General features: G+C 37.8%; 1 long non-coding RNA gene across 1 annotated transcript in view; it reads right to left on the reverse strand.

Moving 5' to 3' along the window:
• Positions 1-1,269: 1,269 nt before the first annotated feature.
• Positions 1,270-24,667, reverse strand: part of LOC115942965 (uncharacterized) — a 41,548-nt gene continuing 18,150 nt past the window's right edge. The window contains exons 2-3 of the long non-coding RNA XR_014144364.1: positions 4,571-4,647; positions 1,270-3,111 (exon numbers count right to left, since the gene is read on the reverse strand). This is a non-coding gene — a long non-coding RNA (uncharacterized LOC115942965). The remainder of the gene's footprint in view (positions 3,112-4,570; positions 4,648-24,667) is intronic.

Raw genomic sequence — 24,667 nt, forward strand, 5'->3', positions numbered from 1 at the left:
TGCTATTTAGCCTGAATCTTAAATGCCTGTGGTCTACTCATCCACAAGTTGTTTGTCTGTTTCACATTCTCTGACAAGTGGGTGATCCAAAATGTAGTGAATCCACACTGGATTGGGTCTACACTGTGTCAGACAAGGGGGGGCATATGGCAATTTTTATTTGACTCGATAGTTTATTTTAGGTTTATATAAGCAGAGCCATGGATGCTTGAAACACTTTTTTTGTTTAAAACTAAACATTTTAGTTTTAAACTAAAATTTGGAATTTGGAATTTGGAAGTTTCAGGTACAGTGCTTAGTTCAGGACTTTGGGTGGGTGTGGTTGTAATACATCCATCTTTCCTTCTCTCTGTCTTTGACCACATGAGCATTAACACAAGAAAGTCTTGTGAATCTTGGGAGGGGAAATTAAACAGTTGGAAAATGAGGCCAGGAGGTGAGCTTTGATGCTGTGCCTATCCCACCTTGCTCCTCAAGCAACTTCAGATGGGGTGCACATGAACACTGTGAAGACACACCATCAAAGTGTAGGTGATGTGCAGGAAACCAAGGTACACTCAAATCAAAAGAGCTACAGAACATCCGGCACCAGTTTTGCACTTTCTTTTAATCCTTTAAGATTGGGGGTATGGGAAGAGGAACATGGAGCTATTTGGAAGTCCTTCTCATGATGCGGATATGGAGACAGGAAGAACAGCTGCTGCTTTTTATGGAGCAATGAATGAGAACTCCTTTTCCTGAGAATTTCTCTGTGCTAGACATCACACACTCTGACAAGCTGTATCTCAAAGTATAACTGAACAATGGTACTACTTAAATCCAAACAACAGTTTTCCATGTACAAAGATCAGAAGTTGTTCGTCACTGTAATCGTAACAAATCTCTTTTTTAGATATATAGGGTTTTAAAAAAGCATGAGTTCTGAGTCAGGATTGGTGGATTCCAATCCTAACTTCACTACTTTTTTTTTTTTTTTAAAGATTTTATTTATTTTTGACAGAGAAAGAGACAGCCGGAGAGGAACACAAGCAGGGGGGAGCAGGAGAGGGAGAAGCAGGCTTCCCGCTGAGCAGGGAGCCCGATGTGGGGCTCGATCCCAGGACCCTGGGATCATGACCTGAGCCAAAGGCAGATGCTCAACCGTCTGAGCCACCCAGGTGCCCCTTCACTACTTTTTTGATATGCGATTTTGATGAATGTCTTTCTCTCTGTGCCACATTATTTCCATTTGTGAAATTAGAATGAAGATAGTATTAACTAACCTGTAAGGATTAATATTCCTTTGACATCGGTTCTTCTCCAGGCTGAGTTCTCCTCATTCTTTAAATCTTAACTCAGGCTCATCCCGTCCAGGAAGACTTTGGCGACAGGGTTAAAAGCCCATTCTCACCCACAGAGCATCTTCATCACGGCTTCTACTTCATCATCCAAACGTCCTCTGTTTGTGTTTTCCCACGCCACCTTCTCATTTGGGTTTCTAAAGACTCTTTCCTGGCAATTTGTCCTGACTTTCCCTTTTCTCATAACGATCAGAGACTGCAGCTCTCTTGTTGTAAACACAGCAGATCTCTGTGGCAGTGAGCAGAGCCAGGTCCTACATAAATTCACATAATAATAGCGTCCTCCCCCTTATTGCCCCAACTCTACCTGAACACAAGCATTTATCTTGGAAGATGAGATTTAGCGCAAGGTAGGCTTTCTTTTTTTAATCATTCAGAATTATGTTCTTTTGTCTTTATCATTAGCAGGAAATCTCCAAAATTCCTGAAATATAAGGGCATCCTATACTAAACAAAGCAAGTATCCCACTGTCCTGGGTTTGGCTCAATTTGTCTACATGCAAACTTTCCAGGTACTCACCATTAAGTTTTTTTTTCCATAGACAATTCTCCTGTGGGTTAGAAACACACTGATTGCCAATTAATATCCTTAGACTTGGAACAAGAGGTCAACTTTGGGACTCACAGACTTAATTGAGTTTTACCTTTATAACGGGTGGAGCTGCAAGAGCTTAGAATTTTCTGCTTCCAGCCAAATGCAAATTCTCTGTGCACAACAATGACATCACCTCCTTCTCCCTCCTTCTCTTCCTTTCTCCTCCTCCTCCACATCCTTCTTCACCTTCTCCTCTTCCTTCCCTTCTTCCCCTTCTCTCCCTCCTCCTCCCCTTCTCTTCCTCCTTCTTTTTACATCTCATATTACCTCCTTGGGTGCTCAAATGTTTTGGAGAGAAAGGATTTTGCTACTCCTTTATCCTCAGGTCAGCATTCATATACAAGTACTCAAATAACATTCCCATTTGTATGGATTTATTTCACGTGAGAAAGAGGTTTACCTGTCTAACTTCTATTCATTGTTAAAAATTCAACTCAGATTTCAGCCACACCAGAAAGTCATTTCTGAAGCCACACTTCAGTGAAGTACCCTCTTCCCTGTTCTTTACAGGGAGGTGTGCGGTGTGGTGAGGAAAAACAGCATTCAAATCCCACCTCTATGAGTTCGAATCATGAATTTTCCCCTTTGGTCAAGATACTTAACTTCTCTGGCCTCAGGTTGCTTATCTAAAAAGTAACCAATGAATGACGACAACGATAGTATAATAGTCCCCTTCGAGGAGATATATATATTCAAGATGCTTAACAGATATAAATATATTCTTTTATTATATATACCATATTGATGTTTATATAGTCAGTTATATATTTGTACCACTTTCTTAAGTTAGAGCTTCTAGAGCAGTGCTGGCCAAATGAAATATAATGTGAACCAAAATTAGGGTCCTATATAAAACATTAATTTTTCTAGTCTCCAGTAAATTTAAAAAAGTAAAAGAAATAGGTCAATTAATTTAATAAGACAATTTAATAACACAGGAGACCCAACATATCATTTCAAAAAGTAATCAAGATAAACAATACGAACAATTACTGTTTAAAGTATTTTTTGTTCTAGGGGTGCCTGGGTGGCTCAGTTGGTTAAGCGGCTGCCTTCAGCTCAGGTCATGATCCCAGGGTCCTGGGACCGAGCCCCGCGTCGGGTTCCCTGCTCGGCGGAGAGCCTGCTTCTCCCCCTCCCTCTGTCTGCCGCTCTTCCTACTTGTGCTCTCTATCTCTGTTAAATAAATAAATAATAATAAAAAAATCTTTAAAGTATTTTTTGTTCTATAAATCCAGTGTCCATTATATTTTCAGCACATTTCAATATGGACGTGCCACATTTCAAATGCTCAGTCGTCATTCGTACCTAGTGGCTACTGTATTACATACACAGTATCTACCATGTGTACACGTGTATGTATACACAGGTCTAGAGGACAGGGAATATCCCACTCCAATCCTTTGTACTGCTGGTGCAGAAAAAGAGGTCCTCTGGTAAAGGAGTACTTAAATACATATTTTTAATAATATATTCAAATAATAAAACATAAGAAAAGAAAAAAATTTCATAAATATTAAGGATATGAACATATTTAAATAAGGAAATGTACTACTTTGTGATTGACATATTGACGTATGATCTCCATTGACAGAAATAAGCATTCTGGTGTAGATATAATATTTTCCAGTAGAGGGCAGAGATCTAACCTGTAACTAGACAGTGACTGCTGAATGGTACAAGATAGATTTTTTCAGTTTGGGAGAACCATTCATACCTAAACTTTAGAAAGGGAAAACCAGTGTGGTTTCTCAGAAGCAAATGATGTCATCGCACTGATGGCCCAAACAACTTAGTCAATGAGTATACAGGGGAGGGATAGAGCAGTATTTCTTTCTCTTTCTGGTTTAAACTGTCTTGATAAATGTCTAATTATTTAATAGATGAACTACTTTAAGTAGAGTTCATAAGCCCCAGTAGGATAGCAGTTCACACGGGAAGTTGATAAGTCAGCCACATCCTGTTTTTAGAGATCATTTTTTAAATAGATAATTTCATTTGTTGTTCCTAAATTCCATAAATATTTTGACATAAATCTTCTTGTCAGTGCCTCTGTATTGGCAAAGAATTTCTCAATCTCCATAGCTTCCTCCTATTTCTTCCCTCTTTTTATTGTTCTTTGGCATTCCTTGTAAAAGCACACAGAAGAAAATGAAAGATATATGGGATTCATATTTTAAAGTTCCAAGACTTTTCTTGAACAAGCATGCCAGAACTTATGCATTCACATGACTGTTGGTTTCCAATGCAGTCCTTTTAGAAAGCATTTTACTTGTTCTCATAATATTGTTCTAATAAAGATATTTCTGTGACTTCTAATGGCACTGATTTCAGTCAGATTTTAAGCAACTCCAAAATACCGGTAATTTCATTAATACACTTTGTTTTCTTTTTGAAACACTGCATTATTTTAACAACACACATTCATTCACAACACTAAAGTGTGGATAACTTTTGCCTATTTTCAAAATAATATCCACCTATAAATAAAATGATTTTTCAAAGGTATGAAGGTAGTTCCTAAAAGATGTTGAGTAATAGTAGTATTAGAAAAAACCTTCAGTCTCCCAAAGGAACTCTTCTGAAATATGTCTTGCTTACATTTCATGTGTCACTATACAAAATTTAGACTCACCTTTAAGTAACTTCAAGTTACAAGAAGAGACTCTGAAGATAATCTATTTTGCAACTTGATGCTGTCTCTGACAAAACCTATGAAAATTATGACAGACAATGGGATAAGCCATAATATCTTGTACATTGTTAGCACACAATTTTTACATTATTCGTAATAGCAGACCTTGCTAGACTATGAGGTCCTACAGCAAGACTGAGTTGACCTCAATCTATCTGCAAATCCTTTCCTGCCTGAAGTTGGTCTATATTTACCTCTATCCACTCTACTTTCTACCCAAGCTAGAGCTTATTTTCTGTATATTTCTTGTTCAGCTCAGTTCAAAATCCATTGATTGAGCACTCACTCTGCCAACCAGGACTCCAAACACGAATGTGGTACTGTCCTTGAGCACATGGAGCTTAAAGTTGGTTAGGGAACCAGACACTTAAATGGTTCAATTTAATTTCTCATATTCAGTGTTACAGTGGAGGGATGGAGTAGTTTCTGTGACAGGAGTTTATTCATTCACCAAATATTGATTATATATGCACTATGGGGCAAGTACTGATAACATGAGGTGTCTGGATGGAGTTTAGCTCCTAGCTGGGGCTTATAGAGAAGTGGGACACGTAACAGATCGTAGTCACCAAGGAGAAAAGAACTCATGTGATTTCCTAGAGTTTTCTCAGTTTGGATTGATGTGCATTTTAGAAAAAGCCTTGTGTCTCTGAAAATTGCTGTTTCTCCTGGTCCCAAGTTGTTTTGAACAGTTTAAATTGCCAAGTAATTCCATATTTTATTCATTGAATACTCTGTCTACCTCTTCTCCTTTTTCCCTCATCCTACCACACATGGTTCTGTTTACCTCATTTACATGCCTGGATCCTATGTTCATCTAGTGCACAAAGATTCTTACAAATGAGCTTTGACCCTTGTAGAACTTTAACCTTTATAGACTACATACATCAGCATACAAATGGCATTCTGTATATGGGGAAAGAATATTAAAATCATTTTCTGGTTATTTGGGTATGAGTGTATCCCTCACAACCCAGAGATACAAATAGTCCTGTCTATATACATGGTTTGGCTTTCAAGAAGCACAATTTACAGGCTGAAACCAAAAATGACCAAAAGAAATTCCAAGCATTACAAGTGTTCCTTGTGAGACATTAAAACACATCTAATTCAGGGCGCCTGGGTGGCTCAGTTGGTTGAGTGTCGGACTCTTGATTTCCACTCAGGTCATGATCTCAGGGTCCTGGGATTGCGCCCCACATTGGGCTCCATGCTAACCAGAGAGTCCTTGAAGATTTCTCTCCGTCTCCGCCTCCCCCACTCATGCTCTCTCTCTCAAATAAATCTTTTAAAAAAATAAAGATAAAATGGATTCCAAAGAGACATACCTAATTCATAACTTCAGCAACATACACAACACTTAAGAGACTCATTTGTGACCCTCGTGACAACATCGATACTCAATATTTCTTTTTCCAGTAAAAGCAACTTTTATTCTATGTCCCACTCTGGCTGTTCTCCTCTGTCCCCCAGATGTTATAGACTTAACATTGACTTAACCTTCCATCTACTGTCCTGCTCTTTCTCCAGCCTTCTCTGCTTTTACTCTGACTGCATGCATCATAAAAGAGTAAGAGCTTGCCTAACCAAGATTGAATCTTCTGGGTTAAGAAGAGAGTTTGTGGGTTAGCAATAAGAGAAGCATTCTTTTGAGGACTAGAATAGACAAAAAGTTTGCAAAGACTTCCATATTATTAATTTATTTCTTTATACGTGCATATTTATAGCTCTTACACACAATGAGATGAAACATTTTCTTAATCCAAAGTAAACTGAATCTAAGTTCTTCAAGCAAACCATTGATTTCATGGTGGTTTTGCATTAATAAACTCAGTGTAACTAGGTCTTATGCTTTATTTACAGCTCCCATTGTCATAAATTGATGTCCAAAGGCTTAGAATCTTGTTTTTATTAAAATTAAAATCTGATGCTCTAGGAATGGGAGTTGTTAGATGTGGCTTTGCCCCCAACAATGCTTTCCAAATAATCTGTTGCAAATGTTGAAACAGGGTACCAGGGAGTAGTGTTCTGTAAGATTTTGGGCAATACAGATCTGTGTCTTGAATAACAAAACAGGACAATGACATCTACTGCTGGCTCCTACAGTCTTTAAGCTTCCTGATCTTCAGAAAGGGCTCTGGCTGTGTTTCAAGTTAGAAAGATCCAGAAGGAAGAAAAACAAGTCTTCTTGTTGACTTGAACTTTGGTTTGTTTTCTAGGAAATGTGTTATTTCATATTTTGCTTCATTTTTTTCTGAATTTCCAAAACAACTATAGTTTAAACCACAATTTGATGATAATCTTGTGCTTATGTCTTTTGTTTTATGTGTATCACCTCTGTGTCCCTTAAAGGTTTCTAAGGTACAGAGAAAGTACTTTGTCTCACGCTTGTCTAGTAGAGGTCGTAGATATACGGTAACTCCTCAAAAAATATACAAAGATGGAAAATTCTCAGGGAATTAAATTAGAATGAATTCAGGGCTTCGCATGTTCCAGGTATTGTGCTAGATGTTTCAATGCATTATTCTTTACTGAAACCTCACAACAATGCAGTGTGATCCTTTTATTCTTATTTTCAAAAATGAAGGTCTTAATACTCGGAGAGGCTATTTTTTATTTGCCTGATATTATACCACTAGTAAGTAGCACATTTGAGATCTCTGCATTTTTTCCTGCTTTACTTTTAATTTCATAAAATACTTTGTCTATGTTTATGTATTTACTCATGAAAACATCTATTTACTTAAAAATGTTGGAGTCAGTTGAGTACAGATATGAACTTTTTTTTTTTCAATCACTGCACTCACACTTGTGTCAGTTTCCCCCTCTCTGCCTCTGATGGGATCTCAGGCAGTCACAGCTGGCCAACCTCATCTTCAGTTTCAGATGAAACTCTGACGTTCAAAATTTCTCCACCTCCCAGTTCAGACTGACCTTCAACTTCCACAGTTGAACAGTGGGAAAAGGGAGTCTGGTCTGTGCTTCCTCTCCCACCCCTCTGCTCTTTTGCTCTTCCTGTCCTCCTTCAACCCCAGAGATGCTTCTGGATTCTCCAGGTTTGGGAAAGTGAAAATGGATGAAAGGAATGGATTGGTTTTGTTCTCCCTTAACTATTCAATGCCTTCTATGTGGCAAATGACCATTTCAGATGTCAGTGAAGACTGCAATATGGAATAGTTTGTTAGATGGTTTTATTATAAAGAAAGACCTCATCAATATGGCTTTTTATTTAGAAAAGTCTGGAAAATAAATGTGAGGTGACCCAATTAAGAAATGAATTATAGCACTAAGAGGGGAAAGCAATGAAGGAGGATTTCAATAGAGAAGACATTCAGAGAATTAGAATTGGTGAAAACACTCAAGTGAACTGAAAAAATAAGATTTACGAGATCCATGTAAGCATACTGATACAAATAAAATGGAGAAGACATGTGAAGTCAATTCTGGGTTGACAAAAGAGATAAAGGAGATACAGACTGAAAGACCATCTGTCTTTCATTTCCCAAGTACATGTTCATTGAAATTCTCATTCACAACACATGACGATTTAATGCAGGATTCTGTAATTGCTCAGACTCTATAAAGAGTTCTGGAATCAAGAAATAATAGGCAAACTCACAATGGGGCTTGTGTGTTGAAGGGTAAGGAAGGAATATAAAGAAAAATAATGAATATGTGCTTTCATTTAGAAAAAATATATAATAAATTTTACAAAGTTTTGGGAATTTTGTTTGTGAGGAGAGTTTCCCTATTTCCCATCACACTGAAATTTAGGTAACTAATCCTCTGAGAGCATCAGCCTGTCAATTGCTTATTGTGTTGTGGCCTATTGTGTGGTCTACTTGCCTGTTGGAATCAGACCTGAAAACTTTTATCTCTGATCCTATTTATTCAGAAATTATTCTTGAGCGGCTTCAGGTTTTACTGTAAGTGTTCACAGGAACATAAGCAGTATTTTTTCTAGTAATTTGAAAGCCCATTATGAAATATTACATTTCTTTCTCTTCTTTTTTTTTATGGGGGGGAGGGGCAGAGGGAAAGGAAGAGAGAGAATTTTAAGCAGGCTCCATGCCCAGCACAGAGCCTGACATGGGGCTCAATCTCATAACCCTGAGATCATGATCTGAGCTGAAATCAAGAGTTGGGCACTTAACTGACTGAGCCACCTAAGTACCGCTGAAATATTAAATATCTAAAAAACTGTTTATAGCAGACTGTCTGTTTAGGTACCTGAGCCTATGGTGGCAGAAAGGATCACAAACTACAGTGTGATTATATTGCATTAATCTTATTTTTAAAATTATCCAGGTTGGAATATATCATAATTTTTGGATTATCAATCCTCAGTCTTTGTTAAGTCTCAATAATAATAATAATAATAATAATCAGAATCCACTGACTTTTTTCTCTAGTAGTGCAAATAGGATATCAGTTGCTTAAAACATTACTCATTTGGAGACATTCTCTCTCTCTCTCTCTCTTTCTCCCCCACACCCACTCCCCCTACATACACTCTTACACATATTCACATACACATTCCACCATCCACATCTCTATAACTCTAGGTAGGGATTGTCTTCTCCCACAATATAACAATCTTTAGGAAACTTTCTAAATAAGAAAGCCTTTCCAAAATCATATATTTGAAAACAATTATACATTCTCAATGCTGGTCCAGTAACAAAATTAAGTCACAATGTAAGGCAGTAGGGGTGTGCTGGTCCTGATAAGGGAGGAAGGGGATTCTATACCAAATGAGTTGCAGAACCCAGCCAGCATGCACTGGCAGGAACTGAGAGAGGATGATAGGAGTAGATTTTGAGGATGTTTAATGAAGGAATTGGAACATAAGATTGAATAAGGGAGAGTTTATCAATTCGAGAACCCTCTCCTGATATGCAGAATTTAACATCATAGCAAAAATATCAGGAGATGTCTCCTGATGACTCCTAGAATGGAGAGAACTATGGCTAGAATTGCTGTGCCAGATGAGGGAAGATGGTATTAGTAGTCTCAAAGATATGGACATGCTAAAGTGGATAGTCCATGTAAGGCTAGAGAATTCACCAGAGGACTATGTTCCATGGGAAGACAAAGAGTAGATAAACCACTTACAATAAAAATGCACTGATGAGTAGGGCACCAAAATAATTTAGAAGTTCAATGGTAACCCTGGATTGACCACAGGTGATGCTGTTTTAGAAGTGGGTTCTTTAATTCAGGACAGTTGATAGACCCCAAAACAATAGAGGCCAGATGGTTTTGCTTATCTATCAGAAACCAGGTAGACAATATCAGATGGATGGCAGGATGTCTGACTCTGAAGAGCTATAAAGATAGTTAATAGAATATGGCATCTCTACCATAAATGGGTGGCCAACAAAGTTACTATTCAATATACGCAATCATAGGAAAACAGAGACGGATGATCAGAATAAAGGCAATGGTCCTAATAAAAACCCAGGCCCTTTGTCCAGTTTTTGGAACTGAGTCTGTTTTTGGACTCAAAACCAATTGATTGAAAAGAGAAACTGGATCTATTACTACAGAAGGATTTGGCAAACTCAAGTCTTAATCCTCATTCTGTTCTTTGGTAGTAACTCTGATTGATGTTCTCTGTTCTCCCTGGCCCTTGGTTATGCCTTCTGGGAGGTCCTTACCTTTCCATTATCCTCCATGATGACACTGATGACATCGGAAGATGGTGTTGGGATCACATCCTAACCGAGGGGTATACCACTTCCAAAGTCCATTTCCAATTGGTGCAAGTGTGGAGCTTGAAAATTGATTTAAGGCTTTACAATTTTTAAAATTTTTACCCTAAGCTCTTTTTCAGTGGCAAAAAATGCCTATGAAAGTTTATAGTAAGTTTCCATTTGTTTATAGACAAATTCATATGCTAGTAACCATACTGATGTTCTCTTTTCTTTTTTCTTTATTATTTTATTTGTTCTCAAATCTGCTATCTTTTCTTATGATTCTCTTTCAAATTTAATGATGGCTATTTTGAAGTTCCTTGAAATAATATGCTTTGGTAGAAAAGCCACATCTCTAAGCTTTTCTTTGTCTCAGGTTCGAATGCTAATGAGACCTTTTTGTTCTAATCCTTTTATAGGCCTATATCTGGTCACTTGGTGTGGTAGATAGAAAAATGTTCCCTGTTCCCCAAAGATATCTATGTCCCAGAAACTATAAGTATGTTATGTGATATAGCAAAAGGGACTTTGCAAATGTGATTAAATTAAGGGCTTGAGATGGAAAGATTGTCCTGGATTATCCAGATGAGCCCAGTGAAATTACAGGGGTCCTCATAAAAGGGAGGCAGCAGAATCAGGGTCAGAGAAGATTTTCCATTAGAAGCAGAAGTCAGACTGATATGTGGATAGGAGCCTAGGGATATGAGCAGCCCTTAAGTGCTAAAAAATTGGGGGTCTTTTAGCCCACTACTACTTCTTCACACTTCGGCCTAGCAATGACATATCACATTTCCCTTTATATTCAATGGGCAATAGTAGTCACGTGCCACCCAGAGAAGTAAGAACAGACCAAGAATCATAGAACCGTGGCCAGAAAGAAGGGTGAATAGATTTTACTGAACACACAGAAGTTCCTGTCACAGTCAAATGAGGTCTTCTTCTGGAAGTGGAGGGTTTTCATGCTGCAATCTGAATCTAAGTAGGAAACAACCAGGTAAATAGGAAGTGGACTGCTTGATATTAATGAAGCACTTAATAAATATATATTAAATAAGTGCATGGGTGGAAGAGAAGACACTGGGCAGAAATGAGTGTAGCAGTTTGAGAAACAGAAGATCCTTGTCGGTGAAATGAAGTGAATAATGTAAAAAGTATTTGATAGTGAGGATAAAATAGAGGCAGAGGCCAAATCATGCTCGATTTTTGTAGGTTCTGTTAGTTTTTAAGTTAGTTATATGTGTGATGAGTTTCACTGAAGGATCTTAAGGGTGGGAGGGATACCAATGATTTACATGATTGGAAGCTCCTTACCCTATAGTGTGAAACAATGAATGGACAGAGGTACAGCAAATACAGGACAAATTAGAGATTGTCACAGTATTTTTGTTAGGAAAAGCAGTAATTAGGTTTTGACTTAGAGAAACCAAGATGAAATTTGTGATACGTTTTGGAATTTGTTCCTCCCATTGGAGCCATTATCTCCTCCAATTTGAAATCATACACACATGCGAACACACACACACACACACACACACACCACAGAACTGTCTTTCTTTTCATCACTATCATTGATAAAAAAAAGTACTTAATATTTTTGGTCCATAGGAACACCTGCTAATGGAAACATAAATGTGGAAAATGTACATTAAATTTAAACTCAGAAGGGTAGAGTGACTGCAGGTAGACTGGACACCTATATTTGAGCTGACTGAATTATATAATGTGTTGAGAAGAATTCCAAGCCAAATTTGAGTCAGAAAGAGTGCCATGACTGACCCTTTCTGTCAACTATGGGCACAGAGAAAAAGGAGAGGTGACCTATGTGCCATATGTTTGTGTTAGAGTTCTAGCAATGAGGAAAAAAGTCATATTTCCACTCTGCCTCCATTGTTAGATTTTTCTTTGGATTGGGGAAAGTGGAAAAGCACAAGAAGAGAAAGAACATGCCAAGAGGGGCCACTCGGCGCTTGCAGCAGCTGTCCCACAACAGGGAATTATAAAGGAAACATTAGCATAAGAGGGATACAATATATGTCTCGTGATTGCAAAACCATACTGAATTCCCTGTTCATTTAAGTCATGTTTCACATCTGGTCCATATGTGTAATTGGAAATCTCAGAACTGCATTTTCATGAAGGAAGATAAAGATGCCAAATACTTTACAGAGAGGATTTATTTGTTTGTGAGTAATACGCATGGAAATGTGACAAAGGGAAAGCTATGCCTGGAACTGGGATTTAGCACTAATAAGTGAGAGAAACACTTCCTTTGTAAGGAGGTATATAAGCAATTGAAAACTTTCACTCGATTTAGCATAAATTCATAACTGAAGACTGAAACAAAGCACAGATGACATAAAGTCAATCTAGAATCTTCTGGGAACCTTTATTAAGACCAAAAAAAAAAAAAAAGGCATGAGAGAAAGTAGAGATTGAAAATCTGAATTACTAAAAACATATTGCTCAAATTCAGGAGACTCCTTAACTCAATACATAACTTAATTGAATCTACATGATGCCAAAGCATCCGGATTGCTGGATAATTAGAGATGGGGATAAAGAATAAAGAATAACTTGATGAATGGTGGAATTTTTTACTTGTCATCCAGATGTTCTGACCCAATAATGAACAAATATTTTATTGCAGATGATAGTAATTTGGCTCCAACATGTTACATAAAAACCATCAAAAAGATTACTATTGTATACAACAAATATATACTTTTGTAGCCTAGCACTCATCCTTATAATTGTCAACAGTTCCAACATTTCCCACTATGAGCATTTTGCTATCTTCATTGTTTCCTTGTCTTGAACAGGCAGGTGAAGCAAAACCATCTTCTTACTCAGTGGCCCTAGAGTGTGCGTGTGAGTGTCCCGGAAGGGGCAGGGGCTCTTGTAATGTGCTTCTCACCAAAAATATCTCTGGCTCTGGCCAAATTGCTTGTTCTCATTGAGCCTCAGTTTTCTTCTCTCATAAAGGCATTAGAATTAATAATGATACCGGGAGTACTCCGACTGCAAATAGGAGAAACTGAACTGATGGAAAGTTGAACAAAAATAGGTTTATTTTTCTCACATAATAAATAGTCTGGAGGTGAGCAGTCCAACATAGGGCTAATGACTCCATGACTTCATAGACTACTGGAAGACTATCTTCCATATTTGTGCTCCGCTACTCCTCGCCGTTTGCCTTTCACCTCATGGTCATACAATGGCAGTATTAGTTCCAGACATTGGGTGTATACTCAAGGCAGTGGCAGGAAAAGACAAATGGTGTTGCTGGCTGTGCTGGCTCCTTACATTAGGAATACATGATGGAAAAAAAGTAAAGCCTTATTGGGCTTTGTCTCACATAGCAGTAACCAGAAATATGTAATATGACCACCTCTAGGTGAAAAAGGGAAGGTAAAAGCAAATAGAGCCCTGGACACATTTTCACTCCAAACCCAAAGAGTTCTATTAGCAAGGAGAAAATGGAGAATGACCAGTTCATAGGCATCTGTTTCTCTCACAGGGATTCCTAAGGCCCCTCACAGATTCAAAACTCTGTGATGGAAAGAAAGTTAGGATAGATAAGGTTCAGTGAAATTGCCAAGCTGGTGTTAGGAAATCTTTGTCCAGTTCTTGTGACTATTTGGAGGGTTGCCTGTAACTGGGAAGAACCCTTTGGATCTTCCCATTTATGATTACAAAATTTAACTTCTACCAACACAAATTGCATGATTAAAAGAAGTAACTTGTAACAAGAAGTACCAGGATCACTTCTAAGTTTTTGGAAAGATTATCACATTACTTCTAGGATTCATGGGCTTTGTGAGAAAATTCCTGCACAACTTTCAATTAACTTAACAGTTGTCAGGATGTTGCCTTTTTAATATGGTAGCCAGATGTATCATTTTAGTCTGATTGTACTCATTCTTTTTCTGCCTTTCTGAAAATGGATATAAATCTGGGTTTTTACTTTGCCAAATTCCTGTGTGTGTTGTGTGTATGTGTGTGTGTGTGTCTGATGGTTGAAAATAAAACTATGTTGCCATAGGATTCTGAAAGATGAGCACACAGAAACAAAACTTTGCTAGAGATTTGGAAGGGTTCCGATATCTTACCAGCTATTCTCCTCTGCTGAATTACTAGGATCAAAGAAGCTCACATTGATACAGGGACCTTTAGGGCATTCATCCATTCATTCAACAAATATTTATAGAACTCTTACTATATGCTATATGACAGGCACTCTTCTAGGCTATGGGGGGTGACAGTAACGAACAAAATGGAACAAATTCTTGTCTTCATGAAGTTTATATTTTAGTGAAAATACAGAAGTGAAAAGTAATGTACATTCCATTCAGCTAGAGCAATGGGAGAGGAAGTCATTAGGTGGGGTGGGGTGCAGTTTAAGATAGGGCATTCAGCAAAGGCATTTCCATGACTTTTGAACTAAGGACCAATGTTCCTTTCCTCTGTTTAATCCCAATTTCTCAACTCATTCTTCAACATAACTCCTTTATATGAGCTTTCTTATCCCCCTCAGATAATTGAGTAATTCATCATTTTCCTCCAGAATTCTCAGTGTGGGGCAAACAAATTGTGTGAAAGTTGATATATATTCACCTTGAAGGGCCCTCTTTAGGAAAAAAAAATTACAATTAGAAAATTAGATATGAATGCAAATACTTATTTTTACTAGGGAAAAACATAGTAAATTAAAAAAATTTTAAAAGCTGACAAATTCCCAAAACATCACAAAATCCAGAAAAGTAACAATATTTTTAGTAATGAATTGATCAATTCCCTCTATAGTCATTTCATCTATATTTTGGCTACATGGTTGTGAATAATTTGACATAACTCAACAACTTTGTAAAATAATTTCTATAAAGAAAATGAGAAAGATAATTTATCCTTGCCTCTGGCATGAGAGACTGATTTTTTAAATGTATATTCAGAACGCATGGGTCATGTAAGCTCTTAGAAAATATATTCTATTCTCACTTTTTATTATAGGTTGTACTGTGCATATTAAAAAAATCTTACTATCATGAACACTGAAAAAGAAGAAACAGAGTGGAGAACTTTAATGTGACTAGTTAATAATTAACTAAATCTTCGCCCTACAATTTTATATACCTGATGATTTAAAGAGTTTTCCGCAGAAGAGTTTTTGAATCAGGACATTTCAAGCCTGATTTCTCCTCTCATTCCTAACCTAATTCTGGTGCCTGGCGCCATGGGACATGTTAACACTTGTTTATGTTAACACACAAACGTTATCTAGAGTAACTAACAGGTTAACATTAGCAGTCCAACTTCTGGCCCTGCACATCTGTATCATAACGAGCCAACCCCATACGGGACAACTAGCAAGAAATAGACTTGTAAGTTGGGGCGCCTGGGTGGCTCAGTCGTTAAGCGTCTGCCTTCGGCTCAGGTCATGATCCCAGGGTCCTGGGATCGAGCCCCGCATCGGGCTCCCTGCTCTGTGGGAAGCCTGTTTCTCCCAATCCCACTCCCTCTGCTTGTGTTCCCTCTTTCGCTGTGTCTCTGTCAAATAAATAAAATCTTAAAAAAAAAAAAATAGACTTGTAAGTCATGTTTCAAAAAGCACATAATTCTATTCTACTAAACCCAATCCAGTTTCCCATTAATCATATCTCACAAATGCCTACTTCCATTCAAGTGCCCCCTTGATATAAGGGGAATTGCAGTAGGGTGAGAAGGCAGTAAGAGCTACTGATCTTAGGATTTTTCCTTGGACAGAGCCTTTCTACTGTTTTTATTTCAGATAGCAGAAGGTGACAGCTCCATTTCTTCAGAGACAGAGAAAGCTCTGGCAAAACTTAAAATTTCTGGTTTAAAATGTATAGGGGTTCATGACACCTGGGTGGCTTAGTTGGTTGAGTCTCCAACTCTTAATTTCGGCTCAGGTCATGATCTCAGTGTTGTGGGATCCAGCTCCATGTCAGGCTCTACACTCAGCCAGGAGCCTGCTTCTCTCCCTCTCCCTTTCTGCGTGCAGTATGGTAACTCTCTCACTCTCTAAAAATAAATTAATAGGGGCGCCTCAGTGGCTCAGTTGTTAAGCGTCTGCCTTCCGCTCAGCTCACGATCCCAGGTCCTGGGATCGAGCCCCGCACCAGGCTCCCTGCTTAGCCTGCTTCTCCTTCTCCCACTCCCTCTGCTTGTGTTCCCTCTCTTGCTGTGTCTCTCTCTGAATTTTATTGGAACATCTATCTGACAAGGCAGAACACAATATAGCACAGTTTATGCCAACAACAGTCAGTAACCCTCTTGGCTTGACCCTCTTGTTTATGTGGCTTCAATTTCATCCAGTTTCCTTCATGGTAGTAAAATTGCACAAGCTTCCAGTCTTATATCCACAGACTGTATAATCTCAGGGAAGAGAGAGCTTCTCTCTTGTATCCAGAGAAATGTTCTGAACTAATTTTCATGGGCCTGCGATGGGCCAATCCCTTAACTGACACTTGAGGGAAAAGGTAGATTACAAGTTCCTCAGGTGGACCAGGCTGTTTATGTCTGAGCCTTTCCCAATTTGGCTTCACAAAAGCAATGGCTGAGTGGAATCTGAAGGTGCAAACACCAGCTCCCACACGTTTATAGAGCACTGCCCAATTGACAAAGTACTTTCACATACTATCTATGTACAACTTCTTTGAGGCCACTTTTCTACATGCAGTTAAAAAGCTGAAAACTTAGACACTATAACCTCCCACAACTATTTGGGTCCCTTCATGGAAGATTTAAAATGTTTTCCAGTTATATCAGCTTGAACAATGGGCCAAAAGAGAATATGGAATTGCTTAAAAGAAGAATGGGGAATCGGGAAATTTGGGGCAAAGCCTTGGTTGTAGCTCTAGCTGTTTGTCTTATTCTGCACAAGTCATACAGCTTGCCTGGGTCTCTCTTTCACCATCTTAAAATAAGAAGTAAGAAAATGCAAAAAAAAAAAAAAAAAGAAGTAAGAAAATGCACCATGAAGTCCCTAAGTTTCTAAAACTGGAGATACATACATAACAAGGTTGACTTCCTTTTATGGGAATGCAGAGCATGGTTAAGAAGGAAGGGCATCAGAAAATAAAAGGTGATGGGGGTGCCTGCATGGCTCAGTTGGTTGGGCATCCGACTCTTGTTTTGGCTCAGGTCATGATCTCATGGTTGTGAGATCAAGCCCCAAGTCAGGTTCCATGCTCAGTGAAGAGTCTGCTTGACAGTCTCTCTCTCCCTCACCCTCTGCCCCTCCCCCATGCTTGTGCACTCTCTCTCCCTCTCTTTCAATAAATAAATAAAATCTTTCAAAAAAAGGATGATGTATAGACAAGATTAAAAAAACATTATGTATAACCTCCCTCCTCTTCCTGTTTGTGGAGGCCCAGGCTGGTAGACTCCATCAATATAGATCACCCAGCTCTGAACTTGTTCTCAGAAAGCTTCACCTAGAGAGTTGCTGTGTCTGTAGCTAAAAAGTGAGAGCAAAATTGTATCCATAGAGATTGTTGAGGATTAAAATATGGAGATGTTAAAATATGTCAAAATTACAAAGGTTTAGCAACTCTCCATTTGCTGCTCTCCCCAGCCCCTGGCAACACCACTGGATTCTTTGCTTCTGAGTTTGACTGTCTTAGGTACCTCATATAAGTGGACTCACACAATATCTATCTTTCTGTGACAGACTTTTTTCACCTAGCACAACACCCTTAAGATTCATCCATGTCATCACATGTTACAGGATTTCTTTCCTTTTCTAAGGCTGCATGCTATTCCACTGATATACAACATTGTGCCTATAGACAACAATTCTGTATTGTACACTTGTACACTTAAAACTGTTGAGAGGGCAGATATTACAGTAAGCATTTTTACAAAAATATGTTTTTTAAAGAAAAAGTCTCAAGAGCTTAAAGCTGGATACATAGAGAATATTAAAGAAAAGTGGACATGCACAAATGAGAGATCCAGGAGGCTAGGCTGAGCCGCTGCAGTGGCATTTTGAATGGGCATTCCAAATTCATTTACCAACTTGGGACATGGGATTGTTTTTGTAAATGACAAAATTAGAGTTGGTGTTTAATTGGAACACTTCAATATTTTGAACCATATTCAATTTTCAATAGCACATCTTTAAAGAGGTATGTATGCAAAGAAATTTTTACTGAATTCAGAAAGGAAATTCATTTATGTTGGGTTTATAATAAGCGTGCCTCCCCCAAAATAGGGTAAAAAGGCAATAATCATCTGTATAATTTTTAGACATTTTATTAGAGAAAAATATTTGAGTGGTATGCACAGAGCTGAATCTTTGATATTTTTGCTTATGGTAGGAATACAGTAGGAAAAGGTAGTTGTATTTTTTTGGAATTTTAATAGAGGCTTTGCCCACACATATAAAGCCATTTTAAAAGTATGAAACCCAGTCACTAAATATTTCATAATTTTCCTATTAAGTTAAAAGTTTTTGCTAGATCCTGCACATTTTCTCCCAAATTTCAGATTTTTTAAAATAATTTTTTTTTAATTTTAAAGAGAGCCTTCTGAATCACACATTAAGAGAGAAGCACCACATTTTGCTGGATTTGTACTATTAGTCTGTAGTCTAGCCTATAGAGTGAAAATTTTAGATTTAGATATTTGGTTTCTACTTGTCTGGTTGGTAGGGACCTCATCCATTAGCTCTTTTCATGTTTTTTACCAGTTACCTGAACAGCTGAAAAACATGAGAATGGCAGATTTTCTTCTAATTGTAATATACTAGAATTCAATGAGATAATTCATATATAATAGCTTAGGATTATGTGCGTTTGTATTGGAAGTTGTGGAGGATGGAAAGTTAAGTCCAAGTGTATGGACCTCCGGCCTCCTGGAGGCAAGAGGGAGTGGTAGGGAGCCTGACCTACCAAAGAAGTCTACACACATAGGAACAGGATTATCTCTTGTTTGAAAAATTACATAAAGAAAATATTTTATATTCAGTAAATGAATAAAAGGTATTGTTTTCATAATGAAGATTAAAGGAAAAATTTTACAAAGATGTTTGAGAATTACTAAGTAGTCTATTAAAACCACTGTAGGTTAATAGGCTCAAAAATCAAATATTATATACAAATTTCTGGTAGCCCTTCCACCATGTCACCATAAAGTCATTCCTCTGTCACTTGCCTTGGCATGGTTTATTTCTTTATTCTACATCTCTCTCCCACCATTTTAGCAAGTTGTACTGGATGAAAGTTGTGTTGGACAAGAGAGCCATCAATCTCCAAAAGAAAACAAGTGCCCACCCTCCCCGCTCCAGCATAGTGGAACACAGCCGAACTATGGAGTGAGAAAACTCTGGGTCAATATCACAAATCCACAATCACAATTTTATTGCACTACCTTGGATAAGTTACTGTTTGTAAATTTGTAATTCAATATTAAAATAAGTTTGACAACTAAATTGAAGGTAATTTTTTGAGGATTCATGAGAAAACTATTGGAAAACACGTATGTGGAAAATCAATTTTCTTTGAAGTTTAAAAAAGCAAAATTGTATTATTAGTAATAACAATAGTACTAGTATTATTATAGTAATAGAACAGCAATAATAGGAAGAGTAATAATGATAATTATTGTTCTCCATGGTTGAAGTCACCCTTGGCAACAGCTATTTTGGAATGGAAAAATCACAAGAATAAGCCAGTTAATTATGAAAATATGAAGCAAATATACATTCTTTATTCTTGTAGATGCCCTCAAGCAGCAAAGTAATCTACAACCAGGTGTTTCGAAGTGAAATGTTAAATATTCTCTTCAGGAATATAATCTGGTTCATTAATGTAAGCAGAACAAGACAGAGTTACAATTTTTTCCTAAATCTTATTTTCTTTTTTTCTTTCTTTCTTTCTTTCTTTTCTTTCTTTCTTTCTTTCTTTCTTTCTTTCTTTCTTTCTTTCTTTCTTTCTTTCCCTTTCTTTCTTTCTTTCTTTCTTTCTTTTTTAAAAGATTTTATTTATTTGACAGAGAGAGACACAGCGAGAGAGGGAACACAAGCAGGGGGAGTGGGGGAGGGAGAAGCAGGCTTCCCACTGAGCAGGGAGCCCGATGCGGGGCTCGATCCCAGGACCCTGGGATCATGACCTGAGCTGAAGGCAGATGCTTGATGACTGAGCGACCCAGGCGCCCCTCTTATTTTCTTTATTATCAAATACTCGTTTCTGTTTCCTTCTGGGAGTGGTGTGTGTGTCACGTGTGTGTGTGTGTGTGTGTGTGTGTGGGTAAGAGACAAATTCAGGACTCTTCTTTCTTTCACAGTAGAGAAAAGCATATGAAAAAGAATGTTGGAGGGCTCCAGGAACCAGACTCTTGCGCCTCACACATATTTATGATCAAATTGCCCACTCTTCAAGATGTGTAACGCGGCCTTCCTCAATCGATTGCAAGATCCATAAGTACAAAGAACATGTTTGTTTTTGTTCCATTTTGTTGTTATTATTTGTAATCATGGAGTATCTGCTATCTAGCACAATGCCTGGTACTGGAAATTATTATACCTGTTGAATAAATGGATGACATAATTTCAAATGAGTGAATATCCACCAGAGTATACACCTTGAGTAAATAGATGTTGTCATCCACATCCATCCAGAGGGCAGAACTGAGTTGTTCCTGAGCTTGTGGAAGTTCTACCATATTTGGGGCTAAGAGGAAGTTGAACCTGGATCCCAAGAAATAGAAATGAAAAGAGTCCAGGAATTAGCTTACCTTCAGCTCACAGAAGTAACAGGGGTTGGGAAGGGACGGTGAGGGTGAATTTGGTCTTTATTTCTTAAGAGTATTCATTTTAATAGCAAAATGTTCAACCAATTAATTATTAGTCCACTTTATATATGTCTGGAATCAGATAACTATATAGTTATAGATAGTATATATACACATATATATGGTTACAGAATTATCTATGCTTTGAAGCAATCACCTTAAGACTTTTTAAAATATGGTAGCCTTGAACTGGTAGCAATTAGCCTGAAGGCATCAGATTTTAGGTGATTTTTGGAGAGTTAGCTCAAAGGAGGATGACCAATTGGAGAGACAAGTGAGATACAGGAAAAAGTTGCAGAGCACATACGTGATTTCGAGGGGAAATATCAGACACCGCTCCAGGAGAGGAGCCTGGTAGAACCAGGAAGGATAAGAGTTTACATTTATGGAAATTTAGGTAGGTGTTAACCAGAAACATTACCTTATTTCTAAACAAAGATTGGTAAGATTTGAGGGTACACCCATTACATACATGGCATCCCTAGAAAAACAGTGTCTAGCATGTAGCAGGTCCTCCTACAGTGGTCATCATTGCCACTATTATTATGTTTGTACTTATTACTCTGATTGGTGTTATTATTTTTTAACTATTACTCTGATTCACATTGTGTCCAGCCAAATAATACATATAAAAGCACTTACTCAATGGGGCGCCTGGGTGGCTCAGTTGGTTAAGCGACTGCCTTCGGCTCAGGTCATGATCCTGGAGTCCCGGGATCGAGTCCCGCATCGGGCTCCCTGCTCGGCGGGGAGTCTGCTTCTCCCTCTGACCCTCCTCCCTCTCGTGCTCTCTGTCTCTCATTCTCTCTCTCTCAAATAAATAAATAAAATCTTAAAAAAAAGAAAAAAAAAGCACTTACTCAATATGCTGCACTCTTGTAGTTGTGATGGATGATGCCAAAATTTGATAACACCTACAGTAAAAAATGTAAATTCAACCTTTCAGGTATGTGTTCAGAAAAGATCTCAAAAAAGAAAAAAAGCATATAAGAAAAGGAAATTATTTACTACTACATGCTAGGGAAGCCCATTCTGTTTCATTTAGTGCTCTGAGTCATGACTAATTCTGGAAAGAAATGGTCATGGGCTCTCAGAGAGAACTCATCTTGTCTCCAGTTGAGGCTCAGACAAAAATCAGAAGAATTATCATAGTAGTTTTGCAGCCCACAGAAATCTAAGGTTGAATGGACACTTAAAGAGTGAGAAATGAGAAGCAGGACATGATTTCAGGTCTTACTGGTTTGCCAAAGAAAACAAATGTCATTTTACTCCTCCTCTTCCCCTCTCCCTGCTCCTCCTCTTCCTCCTCCTTTTCTAACAGAGACATAAACAATTGTAAGGAAGCTGTTACTGTAAAGTGATCCAGATAGTAAAAATTCATGGAAAAAATAGGCATCTTTTTCAAGGTCCATAAATTTCTGATTCCTTCCCCAAGAGTTGAGAACAAGTGTGGTTCTTCAATGTGCAGGGTGTTCTAATTAGGAAATGAGCTAACAATTTCCTTTTGAGTAGGCCTCTGTGTTGCCGACTGAAGCAGAAATGTTCAGAGAGGCCAAATCTGTGTTCATGTGCAATGTGGAATGACAACACAGGAGACAATATTTTGGCCAATAAATTCAGGCCAAACCAATTTTTTGTATGAATTATGCAAAGAGAATATACATCTTCTGTTTTCTTTATATGTCAAGCCAGCATTCCTTGAAGAGAAATATTTTATATCTTTCTTTTGGATCATAGGCTTGTCAATGGGAAGGCAGGAGGGGACTCTAGAGATATAAAGCTTAATATCTTTTCTCTCTGAAGGTGTAATTAAAGGCCTTTTAAGTGGTTTTTCTGAAGTCTTGTTTATGATTATTATCATCCTAGTATAAAAGGGAAAAATGGATTGACTTTCTTAAGGAATGTTTTAAGAACAGCAAACACCAAAACTGTAGGCTTTAGTTTATAAGTTTCCAAATGGAAAATGTATTCTTCTCTGGTTACCTAACAGGTGCTCATCATAAATGCTTACTACAAGCTAAAGAAAATAACATGTATGGAACTGGAAATGGAAAAAGTGAACTTAAGGATAAACCGTGAACTCTGAAGTAGTTAGGCAATGGGAAAAATTTTAAAGGTAATCAAATTAGAAATCTGTATATGCAATCTGGAGGAGAATAGTGAGCTTCTCCTTCTGAATTAAGAACTGAAACAGGAAGGGTTTAAGTAGTTAGTATGTGGAAAGTACACAATTTATAAATAAGAGGCTAATGCAAACACCAAAAAAAGAAAGTGTGTCTTACAATAGGGTAAAGAGAGAAAACTGAGAATAGATTATTAATTTATTTGCTCAGTCACCAAATATATCTTGGCACCCACTAGTACTTAAAATTGCCCTAGGTTCTAGGAAAAGAAAAAACAGTGTGCCAAAATGAAGGAAAGTAACATTTAGAATTAATATCTAGGGAGAAATAAGTTTTCATTGACTCTTTCACATCTACTCAGGACCGCAACAGTGAAAACAAAATCTGATGAACATGAGAAGATGTGTTTTATAAAGGCAGTCTGCCCTTCTCTTTTAAATTGGTGACCTTTGGGATATATTTTATTTGCAGTTTTTAGGGTTCTGTGATTCTAAGGCTCTCAGAAGAATTGATAAATCAAAACTGGACCAGATGCAAAGGACAAGTGCAGTTTTCTCTTGGCCTAATGTATTCAAAGTATGCTACTGGGGATCTTTGACCTATTTCTGTCAATTCAGAGAACACAAGTATCATGGAAGAAAACACACTAATATGTACTCTTCATAGCTACCCAAATATACTCCACATTACCTTATGGTTACAGGATTCTTGATCTTCTTCTACTTTCTACTGTAGTGTTGATTTTATTGTTACCAGATGTTTGGCCCTGTGCCTTGGGTTACCCAGGTTCACTGGCCCAACAAACAAAACAAAATTGGAATCATATTGAGTACATACATTTGATGAAATAATGATATGTAAGAGAAATGAGAAGGATAGTGCCAAAGGGGGAAAAAATTGAAGTGCTGCCTTATGAGGGTAGAAACACAAATGCCAAGAACCTTTAAGAACCAAACTCAGCATTCTAAAGAAAGCTTTAATGTGTGAGCAAATTCCAGTGGCTACCAGGACAAACTGTACTTTTATATGATTCACAAAGCTTTGTTTTAAGGGACTGGAAGAGGGACTGACTCTGCAAGCGATGAAATGCACATTCCCTTCACGTCCAAAAACCCATTGCAGTGATATTTGTCACAGCTTGTCCACGTGAAATTTGATTTTTAATACATTTTTGTATTTCTGTTAGACTGATCTTAGCAGATGGTTTTTAGTAAATCCCAACATTCAGAAAAGCATGCTGAACAACCTACCTTAGAGCACAGACTCCACTGTTGCTCAAATAAACAATAGCTGTGTGTTTGGTAGCTTAAGAGACAGTCCAATTGGACTCCACCACCCAACTCGCCACCTTTCCTGGATGGTAGCCCTACTGAGTGCTCTTCAATTAGCCTCTTGGATTCCTACCT

This window comes from Leptonychotes weddellii, chromosome 4 (genome assembly GCF_054177405.1).
Source record: "Leptonychotes weddellii isolate Sample4059 chromosome 4, ASM5417740v2, whole genome shotgun sequence".
Classification (NCBI taxonomy): Eukaryota; Metazoa; Chordata; class Mammalia; order Carnivora; family Phocidae; genus Leptonychotes; species Leptonychotes weddellii.